We start from the raw sequence: 25,000 nt of genomic DNA on the forward strand, positions 1-25,000 counted from the left end.
TAATGTATGAATGACAGCGCTAAATATTATTATTATTATTATTATTATTATTATTATTATTATTATTAATTATTATATTATTATTATTATTCTGAAGGCTCCAAAGTGAATCGCTAGGCCAATGACGAGTGGTTTCTAGCCGTGCTTTCCCTTGAAGCTGTCATCACTGGCCCTGTCCTGCCTTATATAGCTAGGCCATGGAGGCAAATTCCACATATTTGGGAAAATGCCTTTGCTCCTCACGAAGCCGTCTGATGGGCGAGTGGGCACATTTCATTCATTCATTCATGGCTTCTCCCGCAGTGACCCTGACCTTTGCATCGCATCGCAGGTGGATGCGTTATTTTCTCTCATAGCAACAACAATATGACGTCTGAATACGAGTGATTAGCGCCAGTCGTCATGTGTACTGTCCATGAGCACACATACTGTTGTGGTGCTAGATGACCTCTACTCTCTCTCTCTCTCTCTCACTCTCTCTCTCTCTCTCTCTCCAACCAAAGGCAGAGCTGCCAGACATCTGACCCCATGAACCGCCATCTTGACGAAATGCAGAAAACTCCGATCGATCTATTTTCATGCTTATCCAAATGATCAAATATCACAAATGAATGAGCACCAACCATCCTAATTAACCATGAGACACAAACGATTTTTTGGGTGGGATCAGAGGGGCAGTGGGTCATCTTTAGAGAGACTTTTCTTTTTCGTAAATGCAGAGACACTAACCATTTTGTGAATGACAATGTTTCCCCATCTTTTCTGAAAATCTTTCATTATTATATACTATATATATCGATATGGATATATATATATATATATATATATAAATATATACATAATATGTAGCAATCTGGGGTTTGTTTCCATCAGAATATGGGTTTTTCTGAAAAGTAAGAGTGGCCTCTTCAGTCTTGTACAGTTGGAGACTGTCTGTCTTCCTGCTGACTGACTGACTGAGTGTCAGGAGCGATGCAGAGAATGTAAGAAATGGAAAGGTGATGAATGCAAGTCCAGGAAACTGGAATAGATGGACTACTTTTGATGACATCAAAATTTGACCAAACTCCACTTGCATATGATTCCTACTCTCTCAGTAATCAGTTATAGAGCATTCCAGATCACAAGGTGTCGTCTAGTCTAAGTGACTTGAAACGTGAATAACCAAATCGTAGCCCAAGACCCACACTACTGCAACTACTACGACACCCAGATGACTGTACTACTCTTTTTAATTGGCATTCAAGATATAACATTGCGTTGTATATACCAATGAGTACAGTAATGACATTAACTTATTATGATTGTGAATGATGGATTCGTCTTTATGAACGACGAGGTCGCTATCCTAGACTGAATTATATGAATTGAGTCTGTAGCTACTTCGTAACTGTCAGTCAAAGGATATCCCAAGAAAAAACCCCTCATCTAGATATGCATACTTATCCCATAAGGGCACTATCTCCCAAACGGACCTTGAGCAGAGAATAATACTCAAGTGATGACGATAAGGCTTTTTAGTCAGTCAGTCAGCTCTGGGTTTCTTGCCTTCCAAGTTGCCTTTATCTAAAGGCATAAACTCTTGTTACACCATGTGTAATATATACTCTAAAATAAATATATATATATATATATATATATATTATATATATATATATATAAGCGTATACCACAGGAAAATGATAGTCAGAAATCGAAGCGCTTTTGTCTTTACTAAGACATTGTCAAGGAGCTCCTTGACAATGTCTTGAGTAAAGACGAAAGCGCTTGGATTTCTGACTATCATTTTCCTGTGGTATTCGCTTATTTAATGAAGTCACGTGCATCTACTGTGATTTTTTTAAGCATATATATATATATATATATATATATATATATTATATATCATATATATATATATATAATATATATATATATATATAAATTATATATGTGACGGTACTTACTTCTTTGCACAGATCTAAGGTAAACGTGTGCCGTGGGAGGCTGTACTTTGGGGAATTAGGTAAAGGGGTTCTGTTAGGATGAGAAATTAATTGATATGTTTCTTTGCATTAAGTTTATTCTTCGTTGGGGTTCTTACACATGTTTTCCACCTTCTGAGTTACTGGGCTCTGGACTGATAAAACTTAATTGGCACTTGTTGCAATTACGAGTCTATAGGCACGAGGGAAATTTACTGAGTATTGATTGTCACTTTCATGTCCTTGATTGCTTCGCACACCACACTTTTGCACCTGTTCTTCTTCTGGGGATTCTTCTGTCTTTCTCTGTTTTCACGGCCTGTTGCTGCGCACAGGTTCTCCTCGTTCCCTCTTTGTCGTTATCTTCTCTCGATTCTCTGTTCCCCTTTTTTCTCTGCTCCCTTTTCCTCTCCTGCTGCTCTCTCTCGTCTCGCCTTTTTGTTCAGTTGAAATCTCCTTAGCCCCGCCTTTGGATTTTTTGGATTCTGACTGGGGTGTGGCATTTTCTGAAAGACTTTTTGTGTCTTAGTGGCTATTAAACTTCATACGAGACCGATTCCTGTCAGGTCTTCTACAGTAATTCGTAGCTTTGAATTTGTATACGCCTCCTTCTTCATGTCCTGGCTTCTTAGGGCGTATCCCTTGGTAACTCATAGGTCATTCGTTGATACCCCTTTTGGCTGTCTTATGACCAACACTCATGGCTTTTGATTCGTCGATACTAGAGGCCTACCTTTGGGAGGGTGGAGCTTTTAAGAATTTGGTACTTCCCTCTTTCTAACAACGGGTCATAGAATTCCTTTTTAACGTATGCCAGATGGCTCTCTCTGACCTGTTCACGAAGGGAACGGCGATTAGTCATAGGCGCTAATGAGAGTAGTTTCCAATTTCTCGAATATGCCTGGGCAGTATCCCTCATCGGCTATAATCTCTTGTTGGTCACTAATCGCTGGTACGGACAGAGGTCTTTTTGGGGGAGATGAAAACCAGATGTCTGATGGCTAAAAGCCTAATGTTTGGAGTAACAAAATCCCTTCACTAAGAAAAATCATTATCGTATTATTCCCTTCCCTTTCTTCCTTATTATCCGTTTCGTGCCTTTTTCTTAAGTATTATTAAGTTATCGTCTTTGGAATAACGACACTGTGCCACACTATTACATATATATAGATATATATATATATATATATATATATATATATATATATATATATATCTATATATATATATATATATCTATAGATATATATATATATCTATAGATATATATATATATATATATATATATATATATATATATATATATATATATATATAGATATATAATATATCTATATTATATATATATATATATATATATATATATATATATATATATATATATATATATATATATATATATCTATATATATATATATATATATATATATATATATATATATGCTTAAAAAATCACAGTAGATGCACGTGACTTCATTAAATAAGCGAATACCACAGGAAAATGATAGTCAGAAATCCAAGCGCTTTCGTCTTTACTCAGACATTGTCAAGGAGCTCCTTGACAATGTCTTAGTAAAGACAAAAGCGCTTCGATTTCTGACTATCATTTTCCTGTGGTATACGCTATATATATTATATATATATATATATATATATATATATATATATATATATATATATATATATCTATATATATATATATATATATATATATCATATATATATATATATACTATAGATATTATTATATATCTATATATATATATATACTATATATATATATATATATATCTATATAGATATATATATATATATAGATACATATATATATATATCTATATATATATATGAGACTATATATATATAATAATATATATATATTATATATATATATATATATACACACACTATCTATCTATCCCTCCCTCTCCTCTCCCACATCCTCATCCAGTCGCCATCCTTGTCCGCCAGATTCCCTCCTCCTTCTGGGGAGGTCTCCTCTTCATCCAGCGACGAACGGCACCCCTGGCATCATTGAGGTCCCGCCTCCCTCCCTCCCTCCCTCGGAGGGACTAAGTGAGTCTCCGCCCTCCCCCTCTCTCCTCTGCTCTCTCTGCTCCTCCTCGCCTTTGTCTCCCTCTCGGTGGAGGTGGAGCTATCACTCAGGTGGCGGAGGAGGTCCGGTCTCTCTCTATCTCTCTCTCAGGATTATTATTATTATCAATATTATTATTAATTCATTAATATTTATTGACGTTTTTCTTTCGTCATAATTATAATCATTCTTAAGAGCAGAGAGAGAGAGAATGTGGGTCAAGGAGCTGAGTATCACAACGGGAGGGCGGGCCCCTTCACTCATGAGGTATACTAATCCTTCCTCTCCATGTTCTAGTAGAATTTCTCTCTCTCTCTCTCTCTTTCTCTCTCTCTCTCTCTCTCTCTCTCTCTCTCTCTCTCTCTCTCTCTCTCTCTCGTTTTCTCTGTTGAATCCCTTCTTTATTAAGAGGGAGTTTGGAAATGGCTCTCTCTCTCTCTCTCTCTCTCTCTAAGTTCTACTTCTTGCCCCAATCTGACGCTGCAAAAGCAGCTGGATGAGGCGAAGAAGAGGCAGGAAGGTCCAATTTCGGCTTCTCATAAGAGGCCTAATCTTCTCAAGAAGGTAACTAAATACCTGAATGAATCTGATGTTTCACGAATACCTTCAGCGACAAGAGCATCTCACTTTCGTAACAGAGGCGAAAACATGAGGCCCTCTCACTCGTCGCATACGTTTATCAGGCTATGTTTATGAATGTAATAAAGCACTTCTACAAGTCCTTTAGGGTGTTCCAAAACTCAAGTCAAGGAACTTCTTCTGAAAATGAGCTTTCCTGTCAACATTTCTTCTGCCAGGAAACGGAATTCTGTGACTCAGTACCTGAGTTTCCACAGGTTCGGCAAAAGCCCCCAAACAAAAACTATTCAGCGGCGCAAGCAAATGATTAGAAAAATCGTGAAATAATTACACCGTTAGCGAAAAAAAAAAATGCGGAAATATAAAGGACCATTAACTGGCCCTTATTTCAGAATGTTAAACGCCCCAGAGAAATAAAGACTAGTGCCTAATATCTGTAGGACGATGAGAAAGGCCTCCAGTAGATCTTGCAAGTGATCTAAATGTCAGAGTGGGACTTCCAATGGTCTGAAGAAAAGTTTAGGGGTAAAGTCATTAAGATAGTTTTGAATGAGTTCATTCAAGCGATCGCTTACAAGGGAATCGTGTAGTTACATATGTCTACTTTTTTATATAAAAGAGGCCGATAAGTATGTTGTTATAAATAGAACTGTTCATAGTTCTATAAAAGCGTTGTCTATAATTTTATTTTACAACAGATTGTGGGCTGGACCTAAATAATTGCTATTCAAGTTTTGCTTTCCTTTTTAAAAGATTGTTTTTTTTACTTTTCCTTATTTGTTAAGGAAAGAAATTTGTGCTATACAGAACAGGAACTTTGCGTCTCATACCTCATTAACTACTGCAGTTATTCTGAGTGAGGCCAAAGCTAAAATGAAAAGAAAATAAGAGAGAGAGGTCAAAGTTTTGATAATAATCTAACCTTGCCTATACATTTTGAGATCAATGGAACTAACCTTCTTTTCAGAGCCAATATGCAGTTAGGTCAAGGTCAAAAAGTTATGCTCAAACTTGAAAGGTCAACTATGAATATAACATCAGTCTCATTTTAAAACTATATGTAATGGATTTCATGTTTGTTGCAGGTACTCCACTATTGAATGCTGTGTATAATGCGATGAAGATCGAATTTGAGGTCATACTGAGAGGTCACAGATCCAAAGAGTAAGTTTGTTTATTTAGTTAGTTCCATATGTTAGCAGGATAATGCAATGTCGTTTGATTGAGTTTTACTAAAATATTTCCAGATATTTTGATTATGACAGGAATATAATTTTTATCGAGAAAAAGCGTTTCGGGACTTCTTTTGCCCATCGTTGCTTAGATGTTTTTTTTTTTTTTTTTTTTATTCCATGAAACAACTGCATTCCATTATAGGTCGGGGAGATGTACGTTAGTGCAGGTTGAATGTGAAATAAGTTTTTTTTTTTTTTTCTGACAACAAAAGTACATTGAGCCTTATTTGCACAAACTATATAGCGCGGAATAAACATCAATTCTCCTCTTACCTCATACCCCATCCACCTCTGACCTACAAACAACACAGACCCTCTCCAACTCCAACCACTCCAACCGCGAAGAAAAAAAGGGGAAAAACCAGAAAATATACTCCAACCATTGAATTGCAAATACAAATATAGATTCCTCTTACCTTAAAACCACCAACCCAACCCTACCCACCCCACAGCGTTCCCCCCCTAACCCTTCCAGCCTCTCCAATCTCCAACCTCCCGGATAAAGAGAGAAAACAATTTATTTGTGCAAAAAAAGCAAAAAAAGCTGACAACGCACACCACAACGGGCAACCCGAGGCGGTATGCGTGTAGGGGAAAGCCCTCTGAATGAATGGCATGGCTGTGGTATTATACTTCATACCTTTTCACCCTTTTGATTACTAGACAAACGTCATTCATCAGGGCTGATATGGTACTCAGGTAGTATTACAAAATTTAAATACTTACAGATAACTATATTGCGAAATTACAATATGTTGAGTAGGAATTACCCATTAAGTGATTGCACTGTATTATTAGTCTTAAGTATTACAAGATATTGAACTTTTATATATATTTTTCAGTATAAAAAAATGATTTGAATGTCTGCTATACAAGATACACATTTTATCAGGTTTCTGTTGAGGTACACAATTACTATGGAGTAACATGTGGTATATAGCGAGTAAATAACTGAGCAATGTTTTACTTTATAACAGGTTAAAATTTGAAATAATTACTTGACAGTATGAATGACATTCAGATGAAGTCAAAACACATCAGATTTTATATAAATATAATAAGAAAAATTAGATATACAACAGTTTTAATGATGTTAACACAAAGCTCCAAAATAGGATGTACTACAATGTAGTTTATGCTTAATATGCTAATATAGATATTTAACTGAGTGAGTTACATTTAGATGAGTCAACATATAAAAAAAATTTTAAATAAAACGTTATAAAAAAAAATAGACCCATAATTTCAATGATGCTAACTGGTAAACGAAAAATAAAATGTATACTACAATTTAGTTACTGCACAATATGCAGATAATTATTTTGCTGAAATACTGCTACATACTACTACTAGTACTACTACTACTAGTACTACGACTACTACAACCAACTGTACTACTACTACTACCACTACTAGTACTACTATACTACTACTACTAGTACTACTACTACTACTACTACAACCACCAGTAGTACTACTACTACTACTACAACCACCAGTACTACTATACTACATACTACTTACTACCAGTACTACTACTACTACTACTACTACTACTACTACTACTACCACCACCAGTACTACTACTACTACTACAACCACCAGTACTACTACTACTACTACTACTACTAGTACTACTAACTACTACAAACCACCCGGGTTAATCCCCCTTTCAAGCACCATGAGTGGACGAACGGTCACACCAGAATTTGAACCTTCTTCTTTACATTTTTGTTTACTTCCACGAAATGCTTAACTCCTTCTCGCTTTCTGACTGTATGATTTTTGTTGTCCAATTGGTCATCGTTCCTTATCGAAATATATATACCTTTCGACATTCATACGAGCCTTCTAAGATATTCGTAATTCTTATAATTGACAACAGATGGAGGATTTGTATGTTTAATATATTATTCTCATTTAGTTTTCTTTTTCCAGTTGAAATGGGCACATTTGCATAAGTTTGTGTTTACATTTTAAAACTACTCTCTCTCTCTCTCTCTCTCTCTCTCTCTCTCTCTGTATGTATGTATGTATGTGTGTGTGTGTGTGTTGCAGAGCAATTTGGCTTCTTTTTTTTACGCAGTTTCTGTATTTTATATATGTATATTATATATATATATATATATACATATATAATATATATATATATATATAATATATATAAATATATATATATATATACATGTGTGTGTGTGTGTGTGTGTGTGTGTGTGTGTGTGTGTTTTAACATTTTATATCGCAAAATATTCACAATGCTATATAAAATTATTGAAGACCTTCTAGCGGTATTACTTAAAAGCAAATGATCTATAAAAAATCAACGTACTACAAATACACAGATATATAAAATATACTTAATAAGGAAAAAAATATAATTTGGAAAGCAAAAATAAAATCATATGAAAACAAAAACAGGAATAATGATGAGAGAGTTCAAAATCTCACCGAATATGCAAGAGGAAACTTGAAGAGAAATAGGGCAGTCGGGCAAAGGTAGGTAGCGACTGCCTGAAGATAATCCCCTGTTGCCTGGACAGAGGCGCCTTTGTGACATGTAGTATCTGAGAGTAAGTGATACCAGAGGGCACCGTTCAGGACCAGGTCATCCAGGGTTCTGATATTACAAACCTAAATTGGGTGAAGGCTGCATGGCTGATTGACTGAACAGACTTCGGGTTCGGATACCTCCCCATTTTGCCTTTGACTATTCATAACATGGATATCTTTGTATCAGGCGTATTTGACAATTCTGCGTGTCCAAGAACTATCGGATTATAAGTTGCTTGCGCGGAACTGTGTATCACGTCTTTGAAGCTTTTGCTTCTGAAGAATTTTGCAGTAACCCTCCAAACTATATCTTTCGGGTCATTTGCAACCCAGCAGCAGCGGATCTAGGAATTATTCTCATCCCTTGTTGTTGAGTCTGATAAACTAATGTCAGGAACATCTCACAGTGGTGGTGGGACATTCATTTCAGCACGAACGTCTTTCGGTGCAAATGCTCAATGGGTGTCCATATTTAGTTTCAAAGAAAATTGGGATCAGTAATAATACGCGTTGTCTGAGTATAATATATCATTTCATCATTCAATGAATATCAACACAATCATTTTTAATTCTTACTATTTTCAAGTAAATATTTTATAACAAAGTTTCAAAGTTTACTTATTATATATTTAGGTCGTCTTTTTATTGAGATCTATGGTTTTTTTTTATGTTTATAGCGAATTATGAATTCATAAATTTTTCAAATCCAATATAGTATTTTAATTGAAATAATAATAAAGAGATTTATAGATATTAATCCAGGATCCATGAGTGTAGAACATATGATTATGTAAGAGACAATGACTAATCTAAATGTCTTCTTTGCACAACAGTCAGTTTGGGTTGAATTCTTTTATCTATATAGGGCTCACCTTTGCTTGTATGAGGAGAGAGAAAAGGAAATTGGGAGCTAAAGACAACGGCTGAAGTAAATTGATCAAATAATAAAAACAGTTAGTGAAGAATATTTAATTGTCATAAACATTCAGCGTTTGAGGGGAAGATGGCTTGCCATGGGCTCGATCTAGGAAACTGAAGAAAACTCCGGCCTGACTGAATTAAGAGTGTCTGAGGGAGGATTTCAGTCCGTCAGTTATTCAGATCAGTTCAACACACTTATGGTTCCCACACTTGCCCAGTTAACCAGTCAGTTGGCCTCTCAGTTACGTCAGTTTCAGAGATTTCGTGTGACTTGGAATGACTTGTGTACTGTGTACTGTGCTGCTTAAAATCTGGTTGGCAGTTCTCGAGGATAAGAGGAAAAGGACACGACGTTCAAGAAGGGATAATTATCTCTTGGTTTAGCTAGTAATATGAGGCTGCTATCCCAGTGCCCTTTTCATATGCCTTGCTGCGCCCCGAAAGTCGTTCAACTCAATTACCTAATTCACCGATAAGACCAACAATGTCGCAATATACAGTCTAACCGCGAGCATCAAACCCGGTTGAGATTTCTCAGGAATCCAACCCAGGTATTTTCGATAATGAGGCTAGTAGCGTCCTAACTGCTGAACTGCGAAAACGTTTCATGTCATTGTATATAGTGTGCTAATATAAACGTACGTTCAGTGTTGTGGTACATAATACATTGATCGAAATAACTTCTATACTTCGTGGGCTCAAATCATGATTAGGTACAGCAATTTTCATACAAGTACTTTTCATATCAATATACATTAAATCAAAATACACCGCTCTTTATCATTTTCCCTTTCATTTTCTAGACAAGTTCGAAAAATGTTTAAAAATCTCCATTACCGAATTTGTATGCCATTGTCAACACAACCTTCATTTCAATTAACAAATGGTTGACAACATATGCTGACAAGTCTGCAGTGTCAAACATTCTGCTGAACATTTATTACTACACGTTTGCATCGACCGAAATTCCTAAAACTCAATCAAAAACCAATTAGCGAGATTGATGATGAAGTAAATTCAAAGCCTTTTCGAATATATTTTGTTATTATGATGCATGCTTTTATCCGTCAGAAAACATAGCTTTTTTGTTTCGATGCCTAAATCAATTTTAAACCTTATGCAGGTCGTCAAAGAAATCCACTCATTTTCTGAAGGTACTTTTTATCAATTATGATTTTCATAATTTCCGTAGCAGTGTTCCTCCATAACCGTGACACCTGGCTATTTTAAATCCCCATTTTCTCCCAATATTCTTGCAATTGCGAGTTTTGTAAAAAAAAAAAAATCATGAAAATGCTTATACTATATATCTCTCAATTCATTCTAAAATTGTGTCCTTTCCAGACAAGGATATTAATGCAACAGAGAAACTCTGAATTAGGATTATCAATCCGAATCTTTGATGCGAGCTACAAATAATAATAATAATAATAATAATAATAATAATAATAATAATAATAATAATAAAATAATAATAACAATAATAATAATAATAAGAATAATAATAATAATAATAATAATATAATTAATAATAATAATAATTATAATGATAATAATAATATTTTTCTTTAAGTTCGCATACGCAACAGACATTTACACAATAGAAAATCCTATTCTCTCTTCTGGCGTGCGCGTGTAGGTGTGTAAGTGACGCATAATCATCAGGTTTTTGTTACCATATGCCTGGAAAGCAAACCCACAATTAAGTCATGATTGAATGCTTCTAAGCATAACAACTGAAGGTCGCCACTAACCCTTAGTTAGACCTGCGCAGTTATGCCTGCACGCACAGTCGGCCAGCACCATTCAATTATGCCTGCACTGTTTTGCCCTGTCCAGGCAGACTGAACCCACTGACGTGCAGTTATGACTACGTAGTGATGTCTGTGCAGGGAAAACTGAACGTTGGTTGATTCGGTTTTGCCTGCACAAGCCGACTGTGCAGCATAACTACGCAGGTATAACTGAGCGTTTTGTGGGTTCAGTTTTGGCGCTGTGTTCCTTCATTCCGGGCGAATCTTACAATACTATTTCGTACGATGTCCTGTGAACGCAGAAGGGGAGAAGTAACAGTAAAACTTGTATCAGTTTCAGCCACATGAAGGTATTATTTTCTTGGCCTAAAAATGGATAAAGTTATTTTATTGTAGTTTATGTAATGAAACACTTTCCCTTGTGTTTGAGAGGAAACTTTCTTTACGGTTTACTCTGAGAAGTGGCTTTCAAACTTCTCTGAGTCCTAATTCGTTTGGAAACAAAAGAAATCGCCAATTTACTTTGTTACTAATATGACATAATTTCATGATTTAATTGACACATGCAATCAACTTTCTTGGACGTCCTATAGAAAAGACTCTTTGATTAGTGTCCAGGTCAAAGAAAAGGTGATTCAAAATGACTTTACCCACGACAGAATGTCTTTGAAATAACGGGAAATAAATTTTGAATGTTGCTTTCCTCCAACAGACGGCACTAATGGCATGTGTTGACAATACACATCAGTCAGTACCTCCCTATTACATGAGTGGACCCTTAGAACGTTAGTAGTTCTCTTCAGAAGGTAGTTGGTTTCCATAAGGCAAGAGTGGATGACTATGTTCAGGACTACAAAAGGTATTTTCACCCGAGCATTACATTTTTGCCCACCGTCAAATTAGGCTCTTCCTATAGGCCTAAGCTATGCTGCTTATAAGTTAACAGTATGGTGTTTTACATTTAGGCATAGAATAAGCTAACATTTCTTTTCAGTAGGCACTCAATTTTTCATGTATCTGTAAAAGCATAATATTGCACCAGTTTTTCTATCCCTTCATTTATTTCGTACATTATGACTCCTTCAGAAGTTGGAGCAGAAAAATTATTTTACTATAGTGGTCTGCACAGTTACTTAAGCACAGGTCTATTACCTCTGTGGAAAACCCACTTCATTTTGAGATTTACGTAACAAAATTATGGAAACGAAAGTCACCAGAATCTCTGGATTCTAAAGTTTTCACGAATATCTGATGACCTCAAAAACCGCATTTCTCTCGGGGACAAATTCTTGGATTTCACACAAATCCCTAAAGGAAATATTCCAGTAAAGGAATGACATTCGTATCGCCCTGTAGGTTGATGTAGACACAATGACAGTATACAGCTTTTGTCTCCGTTATTTATTTCATCGTTTTTCATTCAGTCTTTCATTCGATGTTACCGTCTCCTTTCTCTCTCCGAGAGTTTGCTGCTCAACCGTGACCCTGATCAGTTGGGCTCTTTGGAAACAACTGGTTTCGTTGCCTGATTCAAGGGTGCGGTCGGAGTCTTTATTATGCAGTGCGTAGAACTAGAACGGAATTATTTAACCTTTTTATTATATCTTGACATTTGGAATTTTCCAGTATACTGTAGCTCACGGTCGGAATTTTCTCTGTATTTTATCTTACAAATGGAATCTTTACATATATGGTATCTTAAGTGTGGAATCTTTCCATAAATTTAATCTAACGTATAATATTTTTCCACATGTTGCATCATACAACGGATTTTTTTCCATAATATTAACTAAAGTTTTTTTTCTATTCCCTTCATGGGTAGAAGTAAGACTAAAATGGAAATTTACTGTTATCGTAAATATTTGATTCATCCAACAAGATGCTCTCGTAGGTTTGTGTAGTCAGAGATATATATGTGCGTGTGTTTGTGTGTGTTTATGTATATTTATATTCATATATAGATACAGCCATGTTCACGAGCAAATGCTTCTGTTGTAGGAGAACCAATTCAATTACGAAACGGTTTTGCGAATAAATCCTTCAAAGAACCTCACTTCAGGACCCACAGAACGAATCATCCATCAGAGTCGATATTTTTGTGTCCACCACAGACAAACACATTCATTTCCTGGACAACACCAGAAACAAACTTACTACAGCCACACCGGAGAGTCGATGGACATTCCACATGTGCCGTGGAACCTTTCTTCAGTAAACAAGTATAGTTCAGTCGGTACATCGCCTGTGGTAATCACAGTATGTGTCGTCGCCTCAATGGTTACTTGAAGTCACCTTTGCAGCATCATCTTGCATCCTGAGGTCATCATCACAAGAGCAGCAGTTGCTCCCAACTCAGAGGTATAATGGAATCTGTTCTTCCTACAGAGATGATATAATATTCTTTCGGCTCGGAGAATAAATATGTAGGTCAACGAATTACTTTATTAATCAATTATTTAATTATTTGTTTATTTAATTATTTATTTGTGTAATTATCTCTCTTTACATGTTTGTTTATTTATTTATTTATCGGGCTCATGGACAGAGATAAATCTATAATTCTATTTAGGGACCAGAAAAAAAATCCTTTTTATTTTTTTTAAAGAGTATGTTACTCTCCTCCTCTCCTCTCCTCTATCTCTCCCTTCTCTCTCTCTCTCTCGTCTCTCTCTCTCTCTTCTCTCTCATCTCTCTCTATCTATCTCTCTCTCTCAGTGAAGTTGCTCCGATTGTTAAAGTTGATAATTTTTTTTAATAATAACGCTTACATATTTGATGGGTTCGTATTCAAGATTTACGTAATGTACTGAATTTCTGTGGGTCGGAAACTGAATATGAATTGTTTTTTTGTATCAAAATAGACTCTTGTGAAAATTGAATTGCAACATATTGATCTGGGGCAAAGCAGACTCTTCCTGATTTCGAACTGAAGTATCTGGCTGGTTACCACCTGATCAGAATAAAGCAATAAGGAATTAAAATATGAAATATCTGTGATTTTGATCAGCAAATTATTTCAGTAGGATCTCCTGTCTAGCTTCAGAACACGTCTCTGTTGGTAAGGCCGAGTCCAGAGGTCCTTCATTCCTTCCATGCTTTTGCCTTTTTGTCAACAGAGAGGGTTGGGTGCACAAATATCCAAGTGTTTATTGGATATTTTGGTTTCTGTGTTTTTTAAATCAAGTGTCGCATCAGTAATATATGATGAAATCTCTTATACTATCATCTTGGCTAATTGTTTGAGTGTATGTATGTATGTGTGTGTGCGTTGTGTGTGTGTGGATGCATACTAAAAGTCTAATGACAGTAGACAAGACGGCAAGGACCTACTATGTCTCCCATTGCCAATGAAGGTGATACCTTCAGGAATTTGAAGTCCTGTAGAATTCCTCTGCAGTTTCCAAGACCTCACTTTTTCTGCAATGCCTATAACATTAGATGGTTTTTAATGTCTGCGGCAACAAAGTTCAAAGTAAAATTTGCCCAGACACTTAAGTCTTTCAAATGCTTCGTGTTCTGGTTATAAACTCAGGATGGCCACATACTCTGAAACTGTGTATGTGTGTGTGGGGGGGGGGGGGGGTGTGGGGGGGGGGGGGGGAGAGGGATCATATAAAAACATATAGAAGCAGATTTAAATTTCAATATACATTTATGTACATTTTGCATATTTGGGATATGGATGGTTTGAGATTTTCTGATTAGATTTTTATCTCTTCTCTTGTTGTTCTATCCTTCCTTTCTACAATTATTCATTTATTAATTGGCCTTTTATTTTTCATGTATGTGCTTTACACGTTCATAAAAGTATTTCTATATATGTTAGACATCAAAGGAGAAAGGATCCCCATAGAAATACTTTGTGAAAATTGGGTCTCACTCCACCAGCCAATGGGAGGGAGATCGTTTACAAAGACGCTTTGCCACAAACCGAAGCTTTGAACCAATGAGAGAGGGCGACAGAAACCTTGTGTATGGTGGAGGCCTCTGATGGCCAAAGCAATTTCCGTCCTGACAGTAGATGTTCAGTGTATAGGTGACAGGTCGGAGGACGGTTTCGTTCCTAAACAAGAGCTAAGAACTGGTAAGAAAATGGAGTTTCTTGGGTCATATTCTTGATGTTGTAGATTAGAATGACAATCAGGAATCTTTATATTGTCATGGAAAGGGGTATTGTGGTCACGGTATTGAGAATTTTGGCACTTTGCCAAGTTTTTTCTGTAGGCTTCATATGACGTCTGTAGAAGCTGGAAGGCCGTTGTAGTTTGCTTTTTGAGAAATTAACTTGTGGCGAAATTTCTGTAGAGTCCGAGGATCTCCAATGTACTTGTGGTTCGGGGTCCAAAGCAAAGCTTTCGTCTTAATTTGACTAAGGTACTGAAGGAGAAGAGGCTTGCTGTGTATATCTGGGCTCTTTGAACCGACACAGACTAGGTCAAGCAGACCTTATAACTTGCATAATGGGGAATAGAGCCAACTATCTTGATTGATTGTGCTATGAAACCCTAAACTGAGAAATATGAAGGTGCAGTTTGAAATAATTATCTAAGAATAGAAATCGAATTCTAGTGATGGAAATCGAAATAGCAAGGCTCGAGATGACACGGCCCTTAAATGTCATAATCAGCGTCTAAAAATACACGAAAATGAGGTTATTTGCAGCTGCTCAATTTGGCCAACATCGGTAATCAACGGCCAAGTGCTCTCTGAACCAGTATCACCAATTCTTAGCATTATCTGTCAATCTGTAACTAAGGTGACTAGACTAACTACCTGCTGGATGATAATCACGAATTTGCAACATTCTGCTTAAATAGGGGAAAGCAACCAGTGATCCACGGGTCCATCGCCTGCTTATACCAGATGGCGGACGATGAAGGCTTCCAGTGGGACCCTACTTAAAAATGGCCTCTGGACATATTTAAAATGATCAATTTAGTATATTTATGGATCAATTGAGATTGCAGTTGTAGTATTACGCTTTCAATGATGGTCGCCAATAGTACAAAGGGACGCTTGTGTTTAGCATGCATCATTTTTTTGCACCAGTTTCCCGGTGGGTAGGATCCATAGATGCTACAAAGTAGGTGATAGTTGTGGGAAAGCTTGGTTGAAGAGAGAGCTTTCTAATGGGTCTTTCATCGGCCGTTTGCGAGTTTGACAGCTCGAAACCTCTGCCACGCCCACCTGTTGTTTCAGTAGCCCGGGATTTCGAAGAAGATAATCCCGGATTCCTTCGGTTTTATTCGATATTAGGTTAGGATTTATTGAGTGAAGTCTCCCCCCGTAAAAACTCCAGGAACAGTTCAAAGAAAACTTTTCTGTTTGTCAAAAGGTGAATCACTGTTTTGGGAATATAAATGGCCTTGCACGTATTTAATTCTCATTTTGCTTTTCATTATATAAGCGAAATTGTATATTGATTAACGTATAAAGACAAATCTGACGCTAATTAATTAAGTCTTAGTTTCCGACTAAGTTCACCGCCATAGTTACGTCTAGTGATCTTGAGTCTATTATTCGTCTGTCTTGCTCGAGACGAGCTGGACGTATCAGTGTTAATGGTTACCGCCAAACATTGAAGGATTTGAAAAAAATTCTAATAATTTTGGTGTCATTCACATCGTACGTGACTTTGGGCAGCGAAAGTATTTGGTTTCTGTGCTGTGTTTAATTTCATATTGGCAGAGTTGGTGCCAAGTGCCCAAATAGCGAGATGTAAAGTCACTTAAACAGCCACTGGATATTTACGGCATTCTGGTGTGATAGTTCCCGACGATGAGTCCAAAGGAGTGCCCTTTGTTCACATATGGAAAAATAACGTGGTTTAAGCGTCGTTACATGAACTCTCATTAGAGGGAGTCCTGAAGGGTTGGGTAGGACTGCCTTGGAACGCACGAGAATTATACTACTACTTTTGTTAATGTGCGGTCAAGAGCAAGCTTGGTATTACGTGCCGAGTTCATGACTTTGCAAAGTTAATAGCAAATAAACTGCTGTCTGTTCTGTGACTTGGTACTTTTAATGTTTGGAATGAATGTTATCGTCTTAATAGTAATTCCTTACAGGGAGTATTCATTGACTTAAACATAAATAAAGTTATTTTGAACCAAGATAAGGTGAAGCTGACCAGGCAATGAGAGATATTTGTTGAAATCAATCGTCAAACCTTTGCATTTTTTAGGCTTTGCCAATCGGAGGTTAAGTGAATAATGTATTCCTCCTCCCTCTGGGATCTTAGTCTTTGCTGTGATCTGAAGGTCCTCCTGTGGTAACTGGGGTATTATGCATGAGCCACCGTTAAATATGAGAGAGTTTCTTTTACTGTATCAATGAAGATTTAGTTTATCATGATGGATTACGTAACAGAATCCAACCGGAATTTTAGTCGGCATTCAGTGGACGTTCGCCCTTTTTGTCAAAAGCCTTGGTGTGATATTAAAGGTTTTGCAATCGTTCATGCGTAGTTAGCCAGACATTCCTGTCATGTTTCGGCTCGATTATGGAAGTCGAACCTTCAAAAACTTAAAACTTTACAGTACAAGTTCCTAACTGTGAAAATCTTAGACCTTTGTATTCAAAAGCTCGCAGGTTAGAGGAATAATGAGGTTATCGTTTACTAGACCAAACTGATTGAGTTCCAGCAAAATATAAGCTAATTAATGTGCTGTTTCGGACAATTCGTCAGTGCAGCCTAGTTAATACATTTCTATTCCTAAAGTTACTTATAGAATGATGCGTAACGCCAGTTTTAGTATCATTAATACCACCGAGGGCGGTGTGACGGCAAATAACTGGCATATTAATTTGTTCATTCGCTTCCTGCTGGAGGGAACAATACCATTTTGAATAGGGCGCGAGTGTTAAGTAGACCTCAGAATATACTGGGAGCCATAAACTGGGAATTATGCAGATGTAGTATTAGAGACATTCAATGCCGATATAGATTGACTCTGGCAGGTATTTCACAATCATTTATAGATTCAATTATTATTAAAGATAGAAGGTATTACAGCAATTTCTTGTATTACGGGAGTAAGTCTAGTTGCTAATGCGGGCATTCTTTTAGTCCAAGCAAAGCAAATAGCTGTTGGAATTCACGGTTAAGGATAGTTGGAAGATACACAAATCACTTGAGTAAAGGGACGTCTTCTGCTCAGTTTATACACATAAACTAAAGATGAATCAAGTTGATATTATATATTTTAAGGTTGTTTCTAATCAATAAAGTCATATTAATGTAATATGAAGGTGATCATATTTCCTCTGTTTTGGTCAATGAGGAGAAATGAATTTTTGTTTCTTCAAAATGGGGGAAATGTCGATTGAAGTAGATTTGCTAATGTCCATATTGCTGATTTTGAAGTCTGACCTACGAAGTCGAAAGGGACACTTAAGGTTTGGTCAGCGGGTTGTCCATCTTTCATTTCTCTAATATTGTGTGTGTTGACGAAAACCATATACCAGATGACCATGAACTCTCCTAGTCTTTAGAGTCAGGATTCTCAACATATTAAATTTAGCTTCAAAAGAAAAACAGAGGGGGGGGTGGGGGAGTGGTGGTGGGAACTGTCTGGCTGCCAAGCAGAGGAGAGAGACTTTAACAAAATGTTTGACTATCGAGTGTGTGATCATTGACGTAGGTTGCTATGTGAAAGTAAAATGTTGTAGAAAGTTTCATTTCATTGTATTAAGTACTAGTCGATATAAACGCTATTAACTCTTGACGTACTGCATTTTAAAAGTGCCTTATCAAAGCATTTTTAAAAGGAAAATGGCGCACTGCTCCCCAGTTTCATAGAATCTGTCAGTCTCGTTTAAACACCAGGATCTGGTGACAGAATAATTGAATGGCATTCCAACATTTCCGATGTTATGCTACACGACGCCATTCAAGTGTTTTGAAGAGAAATTCTGTGGCTTTCATGGCCCCCAAAGCTCACGTAGGGGTTGGTACCGTAAGTGCATCTCCTCGCGCGGTGCACGGAAGGCAAAACTTGAAGTTCCCAAGTTGCTTCAAACCCTTTCATTCATTTACTGTACCTCCTTCGTTCATATTCGCTTTCTTCCATCTTACTTTCATTAACCCCTATTCTAATCATTTGTTTCATATTGCAGGTGCACTTGGCTATCGGCCTAAATTGTATAGACTGGTACAATTCCTTTGTAGTTTTAGGCCTATCCCATTCTCCCAAAAATTACGTAATTACTTGAGGAATTAAGTGGTACAATTCGCTTTCAGTTTCATGCCCTTCTATAATTGTTTGCATCAAACTTTTTTTTCATTATGTGATTTATGTAGATCTTTAAATTTTTTTGTTTAGAGACCAGGTTTCCTTCAGGGCCATTCCGAATCAAGTATGTCGTTTCTGTACATCCGCAAAGACAGTAGATAAAACATTATTATTATTATTATTATTATTATTATTATTACATAGATAATTCAAGTCATTCGATTACTGAATAAGACAGAAAAAACCGTCATTGAATTGATTACTGACGCTAAATCCAAATAGAGAATTTAATAAATCGGTAAACCAGTTCCTTAACACACACACACACACAGAAAGAGAGAGAGAGAGAGAATGTCCCTCAACAAAGTGAATCTGAAACGCGCTCTATTATTGCCAATTCGTCGTCTTGAAACAAAGACAATACACGAAAGATGGGAAGCTCAAGCCACAGCCGCATCGGCCGCATACAATTTAGTACCTGGCATGAAATGAAGATGACGGTAGCATTGCACCTGCCTACATCGTCTGTTTGTTTACTTTTTCACAAAGCGGGGAATTCAATCTCAATCATGAGTAGGCGTAGCCATCATCACCCGTGTGTGGTTTGCAATAGGACAAAAATGATTTTCCCCATCTGATTTTTCATGCTTTTCCTCAGAATAAAGAAAGGTAATAAAATCATTACATCTGTTACAAAGTACATGATGACTTTTCAAGAAAATGAAGAAATAAAATAGACCAAAGCAAAATTGAATGTCGGTGCAGTGTTATTCCGAAATAAATATTGGAAAATATTTACAATACGGTGGACGCCTCTAAGCAGAAATAAAATATATCTATGTGATTTTCGACTAGAAAATTCTTGCCATTTGAAACCCCAACCACCAACCTAACCTTCCTGGTAGTGTACATCAGTAAACCTAATCATGTCAACAGTAAACCTAACCATATCAGCAGTACCATAACCATGCCAACAGTTACCTCACCATGTCAACAGTAATTTGCAATGGAAATGAAGCTATCTTGCAAAACATATCAAAATCAACCAGAAAAACTATATTTTCTTGTCATTTAGAGGCGTCAATTGTATTTCAAATAAATACCTTAAAGTTTTATTTGCATATCTTGAAAATCTCTAGAAATATGGAATAAAACATACATACCAATTCCTATCACTGTCATACAATTCGTGAATATTGGGTCTCCATGCCTTTTCCAGATAGGCTACTCACAGCAACTTTGATATACTGTATATATACTGTAGTTTATGTTATATTCTCAGCAGCTTACCCTTGGGTTGTAGTTATAAATGATACCTTAATTTTCATTAATAAGCAACTATTTAGCTAACCAAAGTTGTTTCATCAGGAAGGATGGATCTTGTGGGAGCATTCATATGGGAGAGCATAAGTAGGTTAGTTAAGTTAGTGTTTTACTTTAATTTCAAGTTCACTAACCTTTTAATCTATGATTGAATTTTCCTATATGTATGGATAAAAGCATTCAAATTAAAAAAAAATTACATGGTATCTGTTTTCTTTGTTTTGTTTTTTGGAGCATGTTACGCTTGTTTGTATTTTTTTTTTTTAGTTTTGTAATCTAATTGTTTGGTCGAATGATTTCTCTGTGGTTTGTTTCCTATTTGATTTGTGATTTCAATTTTTATTTGCTTTAATGAAAATTAAGTTAAACCTAGATTTTTGCTTATACAGTATTCTGTAAAATACAGCATTGCATTTGTTATAAAAGGGTAACTGACTTTTACTACTTTGTTGTTGTACTTTTCTTAGTTTTATTAACAAATATTTCTTAATTTTTGCATAATCAGCATGCAAGTTAAGTCTGCTTTTTCATTTTGATTTCATATTATTGGTTTTGATTATCCCATGCTTTATTTGCTATTTAAATTCTGATATATGCATGTTTTGTTTGCATGACTTGTATGACTATTGCATGCCAATGAAGCATGTGCCATTTCTTTTACTTTGTTTATGTTCTTTGCAAGAACATTTGTGTACAGTCGCTTAGGTATGTACAATATACAATCATAAGCACAAGCCCAAAAAAAGGAAAATAATTACTGTATACTATATTGGTGAAATAATAAGATAATATGAGAAGAAGTGTTTCATTCTAACTGCCCTCTCAATTTTAGATAAAGATACTTAGCAATTACTGTTAATTGCCCTCTTAATTTTAGATAAAGATACTTAGCAATTAATGTTACATTAACTGAAGGATTTTATTTAATGATTCAGAAATGCCTAATATATAAGTCATAAGCTATGATAGAGCCCTATAATCATGTTAACAAGCAATATTAATCGATTTAGTATTCAATGATTTATAAATAGAAGTTTATTGCAGCATAAGAATAAATTTTAACATTTAAAAAAGCCGCGCTACGCCACAGCCGAGTTTTAGTTGAGGGCATGATCAATAGATGGCGCGCATTCTGACGGGTTGGATGACGTTTTTTTTAATGGTATTAATAGTCAGTTTCCCATCTTTCGTGTATTGTCTTTGGTCTTGAAAGAATCAGCGGTCGTGAGAAATTCGTCTCCGGAAGAAGCATTGTCGTCAGTCCGCCTCTAGGAACCATTCGCAAAGCTAAAGAGAGTTGATATAGTATCTTGTTTGTAGTCGATTAGTATTGATAATTAGTAAGTTAATCAATAAGTAATTCGAGAAATTGATAAGTCAATGACACTCTTTTGAGATTCGTAATTGCGAAATCAACGCGCGGTATATCTGAGGAAGCTTTCGTTTAATAGGAATTATTATGACGAAATGTCGAGTCATCATATCTGTGATCGACGAGTAATTAAGAGAATTTCTAAACGAACTAGAGATCTGATTGATGTAAACATCGATTCAGCTGAAATAGATAAATTTTTTTATTTGTCGTCGGATTAGTGCCTATCAATATGATGCAAAGATGACGTTTCCTATTATAAAACTCGTAATTGTTTGAAGAAATCAGTTTTAGCGTTTAAATTGCTTTTATGCAGACGAACTTCTTTCATATCAAATGTCGGCTTTATGGATGTACTGAAACGACTTCAATTTGTACCAAAACTATTAGGGAGGAGGAGGAGGAGGAGGTGGAGGTGGAGGAGGAGGTGATGGAGGAGTAGGGGGAACCACTTGGAACCATCTGAAGCCTAAATACGTCAGCTGACGTCGAGGTTAAATGGTATCCAACATTCATGGCAGGAGTCGACAACTGTACTCCGTAAGTTTATTTTCGCTTACTCGGCGAGTAATCCTATAGACTACGTTGTTGTTGTTGTTGTTGCAGTTGTTGTTGCTGCTGTCCTCGTGTGGGGTGGGGGGGAGGGGGTGTTGTGGTTAGGACAGCCCTATGGAGGAGCCTAAAAAAGGTGTTTCGCGTCGGATTAAAAAATATAGGAATTTTAGGATAGGATATTTATGATTTATTCATGAGAATAAAGACGTAAAGAATAAATAATTTACGCGTTAAACAGTGCATAAAATTAATTTCCGATAAAATATAACGTAATTTTAATCTTCGTCGGTGAAAACAGAACGATATTTCGTTTAGTTAAAAGGTAAAAAATATCCTGTCGGTTGCTCAAGGTTGGAGATGAGTTTGCAAAAAAATTTAGCATTCGGTCAAAAAACCATTTTTCCCGTAAACACTACGGTTACTATAGGCCTTATGCATACTTAATATGTCAATGCATGAATATGTAAGTAGGAATAGGTCAACAAAGGATTTTACAACAGGGACTAGTCTGATTTTTTTTACCAGGATCTTAAAAATATCAATGACGGGGTCAGGGACCTTCTTGTTAAACTCAGATTTCATTCTGAATAGTACTAGGTTTGTCGTACTAATTATTATGTTTTATGTAGTTATTTATCCTGTGCTTCTCATTTCTCCACAATACCTGTTTATGCAAAGTGAACTAGGTAGGATGTCAACTGGTTTCTGACGGTAATTATGTTGTTTACTCTGCCATTCGTTACTTGATAGACCAAAGCTGTATAGTGACCAGAGGCTCCCAGTATGTCGTTATGACAGCATCTTGGTGTTATTATTATTATTATTATTATTATTATTATTATTATTATTATTATTATTATTATTATTATTATTATTCAGAAACTAAGCCTTATGTCTGGCAGAAAATCGAAGGCTATTTTCTGTCATAACCCTGTGTTGGTTTGATCGGAGAATAAACCTTTAGTAAATCGACATAGGCCTAATGCCAAGGCCATCGCCGCCTCCTTCGTAGTACAGATAACAACATCACTGTCGCACTGATTTGCACGGGACGTCACGAATAATCATTTTCTATATGGAAAGGTCTCCAAGAGTGACTGATCTCTTGCTCAGGTCAACTTGATTGAAGTTGGTGTATGCAGTACGTTGAGAAATCCTTTGGAATAGGCCGGGAATGAGTTTTGACTGGAACAACTTTAATATCATGTCAGTACCCTGTGGGTTTGATCCATATGAATAAGGGTTTATTTTAATAATAATAATAATAATAATAATAATAATAATAATAATAATAATAATAATAATAATAATAATAAGGCTATGGACGCCTAAGGAGGCAGGATGAACCCGGAACCCCACACTATAAATACCACCAGCCGATTGGAGGACTGTGATAGAGAAAAAAAAAATAATAAAATAATAATAATAATAATAATAATAACGGTGTCAATTCATTCATGTTCTGATATTTTTCAACAAGCATGTATAAGGCAAACAAAGATTTTTGAAAAAACAATAGTTATTGCAAAATGGTAACTGAATTTCTGCTCTCGTCTCGCACTCAAAAGTTCCAGGTTAAACTACGTAATATTGAGTTTAGAATTTAACTTTAGTTAAGTGATGCCTTATGTACGGTAGAATGTTTTAGTTACGATGTTCCTATTGATGATAATCTCGTGTTATTTATGAGATTAAAATGGGGTTCATAATCTTCTTCGTCGCTTTGTTACTTACGAGATTTGTCGAAGGTCATTGGCCCATGGAATAATCCCTCGACTTTTAGGTCTCTCTCTCTCTCTCTCTCTCTCTCTCTCTCTCTCTCTCTCTCTCTCTCTCTCTCTCTCTCTCTCTCTCTCTCTCTCTCTCTCTCTCCTACCAAAGCTAGAATTATGGTGTTGATTTTGATTCTATTTACCTGTAGTTTTTTTTCCATTGTGAAATTGTATGTTATATAAGAACTTTTGAAGGTTGCAAGAGAAAATGCTAAGTTACTTGAGTACCTGAAAAGGAAATAAATAAATAGATAGATAAATGAATAAATAAATAAATAAAAATATAAGTTGATAACTGAATTAATTAATAAGTAAATAAATGAATCATTGAAACAAGTCGACAAGTGATGGTATCTAATGTCAATTTTCCCTGAAATACTTTCCCCATCTGTACTGGCCACAAAGCGTGCTGCCACCACCAGCATCTGTTCGTTTTATTTGCGTTCAGACCTTGGTGGTGGTATGTAGTACCTTAACCCTTGAACTGAATTACTCCTTTTGCAACCCTTTCCCATTATGAAATGGGGCAATAAAAGAGTTCATTGGGGGAAAGTACTTCTCCTTTAAAAAGGTTGAGAGAGTGAGATAAGCCGATTACAGCGAATCGTTTTACAACTAGTGGGTATACGAATGCAAGCGAACTGGT

This window comes from Macrobrachium nipponense, chromosome 25, assembly GCF_015104395.2.
Source record: "Macrobrachium nipponense isolate FS-2020 chromosome 25, ASM1510439v2, whole genome shotgun sequence".
Lineage (NCBI taxonomy): Eukaryota > Metazoa > Arthropoda > Malacostraca > Decapoda > Palaemonidae > Macrobrachium > Macrobrachium nipponense.